The 16,415-nt window shown below is 40.8% G+C and overlaps 1 protein-coding gene across 3 annotated transcripts in view; it reads right to left on the bottom strand.

Annotated features, from left to right (window-relative positions):
• Positions 1-16,415, bottom strand: part of ITGBL1 (integrin subunit beta like 1) — a 209,332-nt gene that overhangs the window by 152,926 nt on the left and 39,991 nt on the right. The gene's annotated exons all lie outside the window — the stretch shown is intronic.

Genomic DNA, 16,415 nt, shown 5'->3' with positions numbered 1-16,415 from the left:
AGGCTCAGCGGCCATGGCTCACGGGCCCAGCCGCTCCGCGGCATGTGGGATCTTCCCGGACCCGGGCACGAACCCGTGTCCCCTGCATCGGCAGGCGGACTCTCAACCACTGCGCCACCAGGGAAGCCCCCAAATGCTAATTTTGATATGTGAAAATAATTTTAAAGAGTATACGATTTCTCTTTTAAAATTATAATATTATCTTAAAGACTTAATAAGAAATTGAGGGAATTTCTGGTGTTCTGTCTTATCTTCTTCATCATCATCATCATCAACAATGATGTTATTTTGTCACCAGGTAATAGTGTTATTAAACTTTTGTGTGCACAAGAATCACATGGGAGGCTTTTTGGATCCCCAAGCTCCATCGTCAGAAATTTTCATTTAGTTAGTCTTACCAAGTACCAACCTTATGCCACAGCAGATGCATACCCACCAGACATCAGTGGTACCTTCCCAGTATATTCCACATTTGTTACATCTGGGAAGGAAAAGGTAACTCTTTTTCATCTTTAAACTCTCCATAGCCCTCTGAACACTCCCTGAAAAATCATAATGAGCCACTAAATGTTTGTTAAGTAAAATAATGCAAGGTTTTTAGTGAAGGAAGAGTCCCAGACAAAATGAATTCACCAGCACAAATAAAAGTATTTCCTGTCACACAGATGGGCAGGACACCAAGCCACTGCTATGTCCTAGTACAGGAAACACCCAAGCACTCCTTATAATGTATTCTAATATATTCTGAATCCCAGCTTCTGAGAATGAGGCACAGATGTAAGAACTAGGGGAGACCCTGGCACATAGATGAACTGAAGGGAAGGTAATCATGAGTGAGAAACCATATACTCCAGAAAATAGATTGTCTTAGTCTGTTCAGGCTGCTATAACAGAAAACCACAGATTAAGTGGCTTATAAACAATAAAAATTTATTCCTTATAGTTCTAGAGGTTGGAAAGTCCAAGATCAATGTGTCGGCAGATTTGGTATCTGAACAAGGGTCCACATCCTGTTCATAGATGGCTGCCTTTTGCTGTTTCCTCCCTGTGGTGGAAAGAGAAAGGTTGCTTTGGGGTCTCTTTTACAAGGGCACTAATCCCATTCATGAGGGCTCCACCCACATGACCTATCACCTCCCAAAGGCCCCACCTCCTGATAGCATCACCTTGGGGATTAGGATTTCAACATGTGAATTCGGGTGGGGGGAAAACAAATATTCACTCTATACAGATGTCTTCTTCTCAAAGAATAACCAACTTTCCCTGCAATACTTCTAGCTCCAAAGGACCATACATCCACTGTGAATGGTGTTCATGCTCACTCACAACCTATAATTAATAGTCCACAATCCTAGAGCTTGGGTGAGATTTTCATATGGGTATCCAGTGATGATAAAAAATCCCGTGCTCACTCTAAGTTGCATATTGATTTGTACACTTCTTGAGCAGGGTAAACATAAACATGAATCTCACAAAGAATGGGCCTAAGCTCCACATTTCTAAATTTGAAACTTGCTGAGCAGAAAATGAAATTCTTAAGTGGAGATAAATCTTAAGGAGGAAAGGAGGCAGAAATTCCTCAAATACTGGGTGGCACAGGTAAGATGCAAAGATGAAGGGTCAAGAGTGGACCTGAATGGGAATGGAAAGAGGATGCAAACTGAAGTAAGCACCCTGACCATGTACAAGTGAAGGGGAAACACAGCATCACCCAGAAAAAGACCAGGGACAAATAACAAGGGGAAGAGGAGACCAGGTCATCAAACACAATGACAAGTGGAAAGGGGGTGTCCACTTGAGCTGGGAAGCAAAATGGCTTAAATGAGAACAGACAAAAATTAGAAGAGTAATAGAATCATAGGGAAACTCAAAACTCACAGAAACAAGAACAACTATTAGTCAGAGAGGATATTATTTCAAGAATCGTCCTCTGGTATTTTTATCAGCATCCCTTAATAAAAATTGTGCACAGGAGAGCTATCCGAGAGGCTGTGTTCCAGGCTTAAGTCCTCAGTTTTGTCCATCAAATAAAACATAATTCTCAAAAAGAAATAGGAGTACCAGACCAGACTGTTCTTCAGGCATGAACATAACTTCAAATTAGAATGACAATATTCAAATTAATCTGCAAACAGAGGGAGCGAGGAACTGCACATCTTGCTGTGTCTGAGAAATGAAATTCTCCCTCCCTTAGCTGATGCCATCAAGGAGACTGCTTGTTTTATGTTTCTATTATAGCATATAACAGATGACCACAGACTGAGAGGCTTAAAACAACACCCATTCATTATCTCACAGGCATGTAAGATCAGAAGCAGATCTTCTGTAGATCAGAAGTCCGAACATAGCTTAGCTGGGTTCTCTGATCAGAGTTTCAGAAGGCTGGCAATGAAGGTGTATGTTTGGCTGTGTTCTCATCGGGGAGCTCAAATAGGGAAGGGTCCACCTGCAAGCTCCCTCCGGTTGTTGGTGAAATTCATTTCCTGGTGGCTGCAGGATTTATGACAGCCTGCTTCTTCAAAGCCAGAGAAGGAGGGGAGAGCTCTGCTGCTTTGACTCTCTAACTTCAGGGATGGCCTGAATCTTTCTTTCAAGGACTCACTTGATTAGGTCAGTTCCACTTAGTATAATCTCCCTTTTTGACTGGCTCAGAGGCAACAGACTAGGAACTAATACATCAACAAAATCACCTTTGCCATATACGTTAACATAATCACTGGAGTGCCAGCCCATCACTTTTGCCATATTCCACTGGCTAAAGGCAACACCCAGGTTCCACTTAAGAGAAATGGACTATACACAGGTGTGACTCATTGGGGGTTCCCTTTAGGGTGTGTCTGTCACACTACCTGACACTCAATTACTTTCCCTATACACTCAATTCTAAACTTCCTTTCACAATTCTCATTTATAATACCTAAATAGGTAAACCTATAGTTTCCGCAAATTAAAATCATCTTCCATCCTATTCCTGGAGTTTTTCCAAAATTGAGTAGAAGAGAATGATTATTCCAAAAATTTTTAAAAAGCCAATAAATTAGGAAAACTAAGAAATCAGCATGGGCCATATTTAATTGTTCCAGCACTCTTCATTCTTTCAAGGTCACTGCGTAATCTGTGTCTAGACAGGCACATTGTTAAATTAAATGAAATCAACTATTATGGTAACTAATCACAGTTATAAAATACTGGTGATTTTAATTTCAACCTGAAGTTATTAGCAACAGGAAATTGGAGAAAATGGATTTTCAAAAAGATTCATCTAAGGGCTTCAGCTGATATGTTAGCACTTTAAAAGAATTAACAGGAGTGCATACTATTTCCATTCACTCACTCGGGTGTCAGACACTGAGGAGGACGGGCTTCCTGCGTTGCTAAAATCAAATTTCCCCCATTCATCCTCACTTACGGGAAGTCACCGCGATCCGTTTCAAGGCTACAGTTAGGTCCACGTACAAACCTTACCATCCAATAACAACAATGCTATCCAATAAATTAATACTGAAACAATCACAACATTGTGCTAAGCAAACCAGGTTTGATGGCATCATTCCATTTAGAACATGGACACACCACTAATTTAGGTTTGTGAATACAGTCAAAATGGGGGATGAGTGTTTGAATGTGATTTTCCGACTTGCTTAACACTGGTACAAGAATAGACAAATACGTAAGATATAAAAGCTTTAGTTTCATGGTCTTTCTTTTTTTTGCCTGTGATTTATGTTTGGTTTCTAAGCCAATGTTTTTTATGACCTACTAATGTAAGCCAGTTTCAAATTTGATAAAGAAGATAATTTTAAAAGCCCTTAAAATATAATTCATGAATGTAAAATTTGATACAGGAAGTATCTCAAAGAACTGAATGAAATAGTGAAAACATCAAAGAATTAAAAATAGGATATTCATCTGGTCTCTAGATGAAGACTCTTTCAGTAAAAGAAATCACAAAGAAAAAATCAATTGCTTTGACTACACAGACGTTTAAAACTTCTAACATGGAACAAAACAATGTAAATTTTTACCTTAAAATAAAAATTTTATTTTATTTTTAAAAATATGAATGAATATGCATAATACCCTCAAACTTGAAAAATATTTATAATTTTTTTTAAAAACCTCTAAACTTCAGTGGGAAAAAATTAGCAAAGATTTAAACATGAACATATTCAGTTCCAGTGGTGATGTGATAAGATGGGAGCTCTCACACATTGCTGGCAGGAAAGGGAACTGGAACAGTATTCTCATAAAACAGCTCAGCAAATGTAAAATGTTCCAGACCTGACTATCCAAGAGCTCATCCTCTCTTGAGCCAAGAAAATGATCAGAAATGTACACAGACAGTTTTGTGCAAAGATGCCCATCACTGCAGTTCTTAAGATGGTAAGCTGGAAAGAAACTAAAGGTACAACTTTGGGTGGCTCCATCAGACAACAAATGTGGATAAAATATGTTAAGTCCTGGCAAAGTGCTAGGTACTGTGGATACACCACTAAATGAAACAAAGCTCCTGCCCTCCTGGAGCTTACATTCTAGGGGATGAGAGAGTCAAGAGCCACAAGAATTACAGATTGTCAGAAATGCTACAGAGAAAATGAACTGGGTGGTGGGATAAATTGAGAGAGGCCACATGGGGGGGGGGGTCACTGGGCAGGTGAGGTCTCTCTGCAGAGGTGACTTTTGAACTGAGGCTTAAAATATGTCAGTGGGTCAGTTCTGTGAACAGCATCAAGAGGAGCGTTCCAGACAAAGGAAATAAAAGTACAAGGAATAATACACAGGAAAGAGTTTGGGGCGTTAAAACTACATTTCCCAGACTCCCTTGCAAGCCACGCCTCTACAAGGTCTACGTTTTATACAGCAGATCTGGAAAGAAGATAAGATCAATGGGAAGTTATTTCCAAAAGCTTAGCTGTGTCGTGGGTCTGTGAGCTGCTATATCCATATTTCCTTAAAACACAAGCTACAGTTAATTATAGGACTGATGCTACAGTTAGCACCAGCTATATGAAAACACACAAGATGACTAGAAAAAAGTCTGTAAAAGAGCTAATGGTTTCCTAAGGCAGTTGAAATTGTGCTTTCCCTGCCCCACATTTTTCTGTATTTTAAAAATACTGAAGGATGTTTATATTTTTTAATCATAAAAAATTTAAAAACCATATGTACTAGAAATAGATATTATTTGAAGTGGGATGATAAATATGTAAAAAATAGTTTACTTGTCAATACTATCATAAAAATAAAATGATTTATTTCTAAATGAATAAGTCACTTGTTCAAGAAGTACTGGAAGACTCTGTGCCAAGCACTGTCCTCGGTGTTGGGACTGAAGCAGAGAACAGAAAAGGCCGTCCTTCCTCCCTTACAGAACTTCTGGTGGGAAAAACAGAAAATAAACAGTTCGGACTTCACCACAGATTGAGGAGAGAGCGATGTCTTCCTAACGATTTCACGAGGTTGGCAGGAAAAGGGTTTACTCTGTATACAGCTGCTCCTGGGTGTTGGCGGGGGATTGGTTCCAGAAGCCTCCACAGATACCAAAATCCGTCAACGCTCAAGTCCCTAATATTAAATGGTGTAGTACAGTCATTACTCCGTATCCGTGGGTTCCAAATTTGAGGGTGCAGAACCCGCGGATACGGAGGGCCGACTGTATTACGTGGGAAGCCTACTGGGGCATGGAGAGGGAGTATTGTTTAGATACACCCTTTAGCAGCAAGGTTTCCTTTATTTCCTCTTCCCCAACCCCAGCAGTCCCCTCCTCTCCCAGATCTTCCCCAGTGTCTTTTTCTTTAATATATAATTTTTAAAAATATCTATTTATTTGGCTGCGCCGGGTTTTAGCTGTGGCACGGCACGCGGGGTCTTTAGTTGCAGCATGTGGAATCTAGTTCCCTAAACAGGGATCAACTCGGGCCCCCTGCATTGGGAGCACAGAGTCTTAACTGCTGGACCGCCGGGGAAGTCCCTTCCCCAGTGTCTTTATTTTTCTTTCCTTGCACAGAAAACTTTAGTTCTCCCAATTACACCTTCAAACCTACGATCTCTACTGAACAAACAAATGACTCTCTTTAAATATCCACAATCCTTAGAAACTGGAAGCCTTTCATTTTTTCAATGTCACCCTGGGTAATCAGTTCAGACTCAAGGGAGATCTCAGGAGACAAGAATCCTACGTGTCACACAAGTCAAAGGAAATCAGAAATCAAATGCAAATCAGAGGCCAAAAAACAAAAAGAAGACATTGAACCTGAAGCGAATTTCATCTCAGATAGTGAGTCTCTCGTGTTTCCTATTGAGTCAGGAACCCCTCCAGGTTTGGGGATGCTCCGTGGAGACTGCAGGCAGGGGGTGGGGAGAGGGCGTGAAGGCAGAGCCGCTCCACACCCAGCACTGCTAATCTGAACCCGCCCTGCTTCCCCTTTTATGCACCTGCTACTTCACCCTGAACATCTGGCACATCTTCTAAGTATCCCAATACCCTGCTGCACGTGGCCTTTACAGTTGCTACGGGAAAATGTGCCTCCCATCAAAATCCCATTACTATTCTGACACATGACCCTAGAAATGTATCCCAAAATAAACAAAATGAAGAAACTATGGCACTGAAGTTGACGTATTTTAGTTTTGTCTTTAACGATAAAAAAAATGTAACATTTCTGGACTTCCCTGGTGGCACAGTGGTTAAGAATCCGCCTGCCAATGCTGGGGACACGGGTTTGAGCCCTGGTCTGGGAAGATCACACATGCCGCGGAGCAACTAAGCCCGTGCGCCACAACTATTGAAGCCCGTGCACCACAACTACTGAAGCCCGTGCGCCTAGGTGCTCTGCAACAAGAGAAGCCACCGCAATGAGAAGCCCACTCGCCGCAACTAGAGAAAGCCTGCGTGCAGCAACGAAGACCCGATGTGGCCAAAATAAATAACATTTCTTCTATCTTCAATGTCACAAATGCTATATAAAAGTAGAAAGTTATGCCCCCTGGTATTTTGTCCTGAATCAAACCGAGGAGTAAAATTCAACACATCAGGAATGTCTTATTTAGCTCAGCAGGACATAATCACATTTTAGGACATCTGAAGTTTTCTCAAATGTCCTTAGGTTAGTTCCACAGTAAGCCCATTGCAGTAGGCGCACCATCAAAAGAATATTCACTTGGTAGGAAAACCCACCTCTTCAGAAGTAGCGGGGCCTCTTGGCAATAGATTGCTCTCATGACACTACTGCACTGTCATCCGGGGCTGACTTGCAGCCAAAAAAGAGAACTCAGGCGCTGATGCTCTGCTACCGAAACAACTTTCAAATCTACAGACCTAGTTCCAGCAAGTCCAGTGTCTTCTCTGTCCTCAGTTTAATAGTTTCTGAAGAACTGGAAAGGTGCCACCCCAAACTGCCCTTGTTCAGTAGCTGGGTAAACTGTGGTATAACTGCTTCTGTGGGTGTTGGCAAGCGGGAAGAGGATGATAAAGCCAGTTACTGATGGTCCTTCAGCCCGAGAGAAAGCCCTGAGATCAGACCTCTTGTCCACATCACAGATGGTTATGAGAGGTAACAGGGAATTAAGAATATAGTTTACCACAGTGAGTGAGGGAACACGGGGGAAACTCTCACTTTTTTTCTTTAGACACTACTGCATTCCATTTTTAAGAATGATCTATTTGTGCTGTATTTTTCTAAAATACATGAATGAAGATATCTTATACGTTATATTTTTTTTCAATGTATTATACCCTTTTTTTAAATCATCTGTTACCGAGAATCATCTTTCTGGGCAAAGAAGCAGGTCATTTCTCTGATCACAAAAGCCAACTCATCAGGGCAAAGGGCAGGAGAGAAATGTCATCCTAAGTACTCAAAAGTTTAAACTTCTCTGTTTGGGTACATAAATGTCTGCCAGATATTTCACACTTCCCTTGTGGCCTGTTATACATGCTAACAAATCAGTATACAATAAGATCCAGTGTTAAGCAAGTATGAGTTAGAAACAGGAGAATGGAAATCAATTAAGCTCGAAATTTAAAAAGAATACCACAAAGCCTTAATAAAATCAGAGGAAGAAAATATAAATACATAGAAAATAAATTGATTAAAATTAGTAAAACTGATCAATAAATTCAATAATTTATTGAATTATTTAAAATTTATTGGTTATTTAACATCTAACCAAAGGAAAGGTTAAACTCAGATATTTATGAACAAAAAACTAAGGTCAGATGAAATAATAAAATTCTTGTTGAAAGTAAAAAATAAATACAGATTAAAACATTTTTCACCAATAATACAGGCTATAGAAAAATTGTAATTATTATTACAATGATAAATTGTAATAATTATAAATAGTAATACAATTCGAAAATTTTAATGTAACAAGTAATTTTGACATAAAGTAGAAATCAGAAGATTTACTCAATAAGTAGAAAATATAAATTCACAATTGTGTACATAGTATCCACGTGGACCCTTACTACAATTTCCCATAAGATTTGGAGAGTAAGAGGAACTGATATGAACATGAAATGTATGCTGTCTGCTGTGACATGAGTAACAAAGTCCTTTGCTTCTGACCCAGGAATTTTGTGTCTTCTGGCAGCATTCATGATACTGCCAGGCTAACTTGTTAGCTTGCAAAGAGGGTAAAAGTCTCAGAGCCTTTCTGTTCTTGACACTGGTATGCTTTGTCACCAGTGTATTCCCAGAACCAAGTACAGTATTTCTATTTATTCATTTATTTATATCTTCTGCTAGACTCTGAGTTCTTCAAACACATAAACGTCTAGTACATAGTAGGCACTCAAAGAGTATTCATGGGGCTTCCCTGGTGGCGCAGTGGTTGAGAATCCGCCTGCCGATGCAGGGGACACGGGTTCGCGCCCCGGTCTGGGAGGATCCCACATGCCGCGGAGCGGCTGGGCCCGTGAGCCATGGCCGCTGAGCCTGCGCGTGCGGAGCCTGTGCTCCGCAACGGGAGAGGCCACAACAGTGAGAGGCCCGCGTACCGCAAATAAATAAATAAATAAATAAACAAAAGAGTATTCATGAAATCAGTAAAAATGTCATTTCTGTGCACACTCCTGCTACAGGTATCTACATGTTCTTGATTGTCAAAGTCAAGCAATTTTGACAGAAGCACAAATAACCTTTTAGACAATCCTACCGACAAGCCATCTAACAGTAGAGGTATCTCGTTCAAACACATTTCCTTTGTGTGAATGCACTCACTGTTAATTTTGGCCTTTTGTGAAGATCTCAGCTTTTAATGTTTATAATAAATAAGTAGGCAAGCTTGAGAGTTGGTAATAGCTTAAAACACAGCAAGAACACCCAAAATGTCTCAGTACTAACACTGCACGGAGAGATGACCTGCTGAACAGTTTATTCTGCCCTCACCGTCTTCCACTTACATAGCATTATCCCTAATTGTACAAATAGGCTGCAGGATGCTGGTTTTTTGGACATTATGTGAAGATGTCACTTTCTCCAAGCATAGTATAACGCACATTAGAGAAATTTGCTAGGTATATTTTCCCCTTAAACATAGTCAGGATAGAAACAGCAGCTACCAGAGCAAGTTAAAGCAATGAATCAGCCAGCCAGCTATCATTTGCCATGTACTACTTTGGCTTCTTTATTTTCCTGCAAAACAGGTGCTAAGGTGGAATGTTCAGGTAACATTCTGAATTCAGTATTTATTTTATTAATATCTCCTCTCATGTAAAATGTATATACAGGACATACTTAGATTTGTATATCTAAACTGAATTGGTCAAAATGTTGATTTTGTAAACACTAGCAGTAAGGATGGTAGCACTTTGATGCTCTTGATGAACACTTAGATATAGATATTTAAAGAAATGCACAGAACATCTGCTTTATTAGTTAGTGGTATTTTACTTGTGTATAATGTTGCAATGCACTCTTATTATCCTATTTGATCTTCAAAACAAATTTGGGATGTAATATAAAATAGCAATTACGTTACTGGACTTGGCAGTCATATTGTCACGTTCAACTCCCTCACTAGACTGACTATGTCAGAGGACTTGACTCCCTTCCGTCTACTTTGTATCTACCTGGAGACCAAGTACTGAGGGATGAACAGTTTTATAACAAAAATATTTTCCTTTTTTAAAAAACATGAATCTATCCTAACCATAGTGCTTTTGACAGCTCCCCTGGGAATGCATCTTTATAAAATCTTTCTAAAATGTTAAAATATTTTTAATAATTATTTCAACATTCATTGAAAAATATGCTTTCTTTTCAAATCAGGTGTTTTTTTCCTATTGGTTTTTGTCTGTCACAGATGGAAAGGTACGCCCACATTTCAGCTACACTCTGCATTTTTCACATAATCTTCGCTTTACCAGGTCATGTTAGCCTAAGGTGACCATCAAGGTTAGAGTAGTAACTTGAGGATGTAGGAATACCCAGACTTGAATACACTTCCTCTTCCCAGTGACCATTCATCATGGTATATGATGTGCTGCTGTTTAGTTACTAGCTGCTCTGATGTCGAAAGACTCTATTCTGTCACCTTTAACAGCAAAAGAGGGCAGTCTCAGCACTGTTACTTATCACCTCCCCATAGTTTTACCTGCTGAGGCCAAGGGAGGATTTTTCCCTCCCCCCCTAAAAAAAGGAAACCAGTTCTCTCAATTTCTATGGTTCGTTGTTTTTTGAGAAATTTGAGGTGCATCCTCCAGCGGCCATATGGGAGGTCATTTCAGAGCTGTCCATCAGTGTCACATTCAAAGGCATGCTCTCTACTAACCATGAAAAAGGACACTGCATCCACCCAGCAAAAGGGTGAGTTCCTGACTCTCCTGGAGATCTTTCCTTGATCCCAGCCCCCAGGGTAGGAACATGGTGTGTTTTCCTTCATTATTTCAGAATAATGTTTTCTATTCTTTAGGCCTTGACTATCAGCTCAAATTCTTGTCACCATTTATTCACAGGTCCAGCAGCCCCTTCTGGGGGGTAGACGCCTGGTGAACCCCTATTATATCCCAGTGTCTGAATTGGTCACGCCCATGAGAGCCTCACCCCTAACCCTGACTACAAATAGCATTACAACAGTGGGTTCACACATTTAAGAATATGTACATGTGGCTACGCACACAACTTTCTTTCTTTGTTTTTTTTTTGTTTTTTTTTTTTTGCGGTACGCGGGCCTCTCACCGCTGTGGCCTCTCCCGCTGCGGAGCACAGGCTCCGGACGCGCAGGCTCAGCGGCCACGGCTCACGGGCCCGGCCGCTCCGCGGCACGTGGGATTTTGTGTTCTGGATCCTTCTGCCTGAATCCTGATTTTTACTTCCCTAAATCTCACAGCATGGTAAGACCCTGGAGACTACAAAGTAGATTATCGCATATTTCTTTTACCAAATATGACACCTGGCAGGTTGAAAATAGCACTTGCTTCAAATTTTGTGCCAGTTTGAACCAACCACTATCAGACTAATGCTGTTTTACTGGGTAGACATAAAGCAGGATCCCAGGAGCACTGCATTTAAATCAGAAGGAAGAAGGAAGGAAATTGTTAGAGGATAGAATCTGTAGGTGGGAGAGGAAAAACGGGAAAAGACTGAGGAACGATCCAGTTCATTTTGCCTCGTTCTCTCTTCTCTCTCAGGAAATGGCTGGTGGAGAAAAGAAACATCCCAAACTCATTTTTCTTTTTCCTTCCATCTCAAAAGCTATAACCAGGAGTATGAGAATTTAGGGGGAAAAGAGCCCCTGACATTTTTACTACTACATCTTTACTACTACATTTCCTTTGCAATATGTCTGCTGCCCTTACAGTATAAGTACTACATAAAATTGCGACTTAATCATATTTGTCTCTCTCATAATTGCCAACACAAGGTGCTGAATATTAAAGTTATCAATAAAAGCAAATATAATTAATAAATGTGTGAACCAGCCCCTCTACAGAGTCGCCACATAAATAGCAGTTTTTTTTTGTTTGTTTTTTTTTTTTTTTGTGTGTGGTATGCGGGCCTCCCTCTGTTGTGGCCTCTCCCGTTGTAATTGCCAACACAAGGTGCTGAATATTAAAGTTATCAATAAAAGCAAATATAATTAATAAATGTGTGAACCAGCCCCTCTACAGAGTCGCCACATAAATAGCAGTTGTTTTTTGTTTGTTTTTTTTTTTGTGTGTGTGGTATGCGGGCCTCCCTCTGTTGTGGGTGCAACTATATCTAGAATTGAATGGACCTAGCAATTTTTTTGTTTTGTTTTTTGCGGTACGCGGGCCTCTCACTGCTGTGGCCTCTCCCTTCGCGGAGCACAGGCTCCGGACGCGCAGGCCCAGCGGCCATGGCTCACGGGCCCAGCCGCTCCGCGGCATGTGGGATCCTCCCAGACCGGGTCGCGAACCCGGTTCCCCTGCATCGGCAGGCGGACGCGCAACCACTGCGCCACCAGGGAAGCCCCTAAATAGCAGTTTTTGAGAATGAGTTTCCAGGCCAGGAGAATCAAATTTATTTAGAACTATGTCTTGGCTATCTAAAATGCCATTCTAAATGTTTCAGGTGGAAGAGAAAAGGCTGATGTATGCCACATACTCTATAAATGCTTGTCAAATGCTGAATAACTGACTAAAGGAATGGGCACCCAGTCAATGATTACTTGTGAAGGGAAAGAGCGAGGTCAAATTTGGAATGGGACACCTGGCTTCTGGTGTGCCTGCAGTTTTCAATTTCCTGGCCCGAGAATTCAATCTTCTAATAATACTTCATTATGCCATACATGGCTGTGTGTGGTTTTCTTTATGTTTTATTTAACAATACAGGTTTTTTGTAATTGGAGAATAAAAATACCAATTCATATAAAAATGAAAGACTGTTAAGAGCTTAAAGTATTTCTCTTACCCACAGAAGGGCATCTGTCAAAGAGCATCAGTTTTGTTTTTTTAAGTGTGTACTTATGCCTATGAAATCCCTTCAATCCTTAAATGAGGGTATCTCCTTGGGAGCCAGCACACATTCTCACTTTGTTTGGCCTGCATCCATTCACTTCCACTAATGGGGCTAATCTAAGCATCCCCTGGTGGTCAGGCAGATCACTGGGGAGAAGGAATGCAGAGGACGCAGGATGTAACTGGCTTACATTTGATCCTCTGGTCCTCAGTTTCTCCATCTTCATGATAAGGGATTTCCAAAAATTAGATGATAAGTAACTTCAGGAAGCCCATTAGGCAGTATGTGCCCTCCACCGAGCTATAGTTTGCTCATGACTGGTCCAAAAGTTTATCCATGGGAGGGACCTTGGAGAAATCTTGACCTCACGGGAACCCAACAATAAGCAGTACAACTTATTTTGTGGAAGAAACGGATCCCACTGGAGGGTAGAGCCTAAGGTCACACACCATTTATAGATCTTTCAATCACAAATCATAAGTGGGGAGGGACTTTAAGGGTTATCATAAGGCATTACGATTCTCTGGAACACTCTGGTTTCCTTGCTGGGTAATATCGGAGTCATTTGTCTTTTCACAAGATTTCATTTTGGTTTCCTGCAATCAATGTATTTCACGTGAGGATGTCAGTGTCAGACAGCCGGACCCTCCACGGGAAAGCTCTTCCTCGGTTTTGCCTGGAAACTGAATCACTAGGAGAGTGACAGGGCACTGCATGCCACGAGGGTCACACCCCATCAGGTGTGAGAAGGAGAGGATGAGCTGGCCGAGAATGGCTGGCAGCACTCACTGTAGACGGCAGGACAACACCTGACAACTCCCCACTCAAGGGTCAACCACCGCTGTGAGTGTTCAGTGGAGGCATGTAACTCAGACGTTTCCAGAAGGCTGGGCTGCCACAGAAAGACTGGAATTGTGGAAGGTCTTCTTACCATCTCCCCGTCTCACCCTCTTTCCCTCCAGAAGAGTAATCAGATACAGGCTACTTGCATTCTTCCTAGAAAGGATTCCAGAACCTATAATACAGGCCAGGCAGGACAGGCCAAAGTCATCAAGGCAAACAGCAGGAGCAGAGAGGTGAACCCAAGTCACACCAAACTCTGTCCCTGCCGTGAAACAGAACAGGGGCACCTGGTAATAATCATAACAATACACACCGAGATCTATCTCACTTCGTTGTTTACAAGTAACTTTTTAAATGAGTCTTCATTTATGAAACTATAGTTGATTTACACTACTGTGTTAGTTTCAGGTGTACAGCTTCAGATTCTTTTCCATTATAGGTTATTACAAGATATTGCATATAGTTCCATGTGCTATACCGTAAATCCTTGTTGTTTATTTTATATATAGTGGTGAGTATCTATTAATCCCGTACTCCTAATTTATCCCTCCCCCTCCCCTTTCCCCTTTGGTAACCATACGTTTGTTTTCTATGTCTAAAAAAATTAACTTTTAATTATTATTCTATTTACTGTCAAGAGGAAGCAGGAAGAACAATAAGGTTAGATAAATTGTGAGTGACTTCAACTGGTAACCAACTGGGTAGGATTCCAAAAGCTTTATTTGCTTTTGTCCTGGAAAAGTCCAAGGCACTTCCGGACTGGATATTGGGGTCAATTCAAATTCCTCTGCTAGACACAGGGTTCCCAGAGGACTTACACATGTGCCCAGTTTTGATTATTATTTGTTTTGAAAAAGCTGTTTGAAGGCTGTAAAATGCCATTCCCCAAAAGAATGCCTCTTCTGCATCTAGGACTGATTTACATGAAGTATAGGGGATCCAATAACTGACCCAACATTGGAAAGGGGGAGGCTCTTGACTGCTTGAGTTCTCCCGATTTTGGAGAAATTCAGAAGGATTAATTAGTAAATAATTTTTTAATTTTATGTAATTTGGAAGAATAATAATCTCACAAGAATTTTGTGGCAGTTGTTTAACATTCAGAGAGAACATGAAGCCCCTCAGAAGAAAGGATTCGTACAAATATAATAATATAGCATAATGAACCTCACTGACAAAGAGTGACAAGACATCATTGACTTGGCAGTGCTTTAAATGCATCCTTAAAAAAGAAACTTTCATTTCCAATATCGGTCAGCAGGAATTTCACTACATTAAATTCACTGTTAAGAGTAGGAATCCAGTGGACTCTGTTCATAACTGTTCAAGAAGTTGGTTTATCAAGAGATACTTCACGAGACAGTTTAGTGGACTTTCTGCTAGTGCGTTGAAGCTTGCATGCCATGGTCAAAGACTATTCTAACCACAGTCAATCGAATAAAGGCGATTTTGAATTTACTGTCTTCATCCTTATGGTTTTATCCCAAGAGATCATTGGGAATGAGGGTGCCTAGGGGACCGCTTTGGTAGGCGGGATAGTGCTGTTGATGACACCTGTAGCCCACAGGGTACAGAGGAAGGAGTGGTGACGGGGAGGCCAAGGTCAGCCCGCAGCCACCGGGAGAGCCAAACCGAGCCAAAGGCAAGAGCTGAAACAGCAGAAGGTAGGAATGTGTTCCAGACACAAGGTTCCATCTGAGGAGCAAATTAGGACACAGAGACCCCCAAACCCTGAGCTGCATCCCATTTCTTCTTTCTCTTTTTTCCAATTACTGTTATGAAAACATGTCAAACACGTAGAAACTTTTTCCTTTTTCAAAGCCGTCCATTAATGATCCCGATGGGGACACCTGACTCCGAGTAGAAAAATCAACTGCTAAATTCTGTCTATTTATAGGCAACTCACATTAAGGGGATAGGAACAACGTGAGAAACTTCTTGTCCAAGCCAGAAGTGACAACTGTGGACAACTTTCCTTGTTCTTGTTGATCTAGTTCCAAACCTGAGTTGGGGCATTTTAGAGTGAAAGTCAAAGAGAAAATATGAACATCAAGACCATAAAAGAATATTTCAGTGCTAGCACACAGTCTGCTTTCTTTCTCCAGATAAAAACCATTAAAAACTGTACAACCTTCCACTGTAAAGCAACCACTATTGCAGTCTTCTATGCTGTTGATACAATAAATTATGCCTCCAGTGCCTCTGTGTAATTCTAAGTGCAAAGACCTGGAGTAGGAGTTGACAGAGTTAAAAGAACAGTAGGAACCAAAATCCAGCAACAGCTGTTCTTTAATACATGGTGTAGAGCATGTATACCATAACAAAAGGATACAGGGTAAATGCAGAAGAAGTCTGAAATTCTTTTTTTGCGGATAACCAGGGGATTACCAGTATGTAGTTAAAGACACAGATGATGCAAAGCAAGATTGTGCTGGTAAAGGACATTCGGGAACCAAGGGGCCACGTATGCTACTAGGCTCAAGGAAATAAGATTGGTGCTTCAATAAGCTGACATATAAACCATACCCATACCCATGCATGCAAATATGTATGCAGATTCATCTGAATAAATTATTTAGACCACCTGTATATATATATATATATATATATATATATATTTTTTTTTTTTTTTTTTTTTTTTTTTTT

This window comes from Physeter macrocephalus, chromosome 13, assembly GCF_002837175.3.
Source record: "Physeter macrocephalus isolate SW-GA chromosome 13, ASM283717v5, whole genome shotgun sequence".
Taxonomy (NCBI): Eukaryota; Metazoa; Chordata; class Mammalia; order Artiodactyla; family Physeteridae; genus Physeter; species Physeter macrocephalus.
Note: the sequence above shows the minus strand (reverse complement) of the source record. Positions and strands in the feature narration are given on the sequence as shown.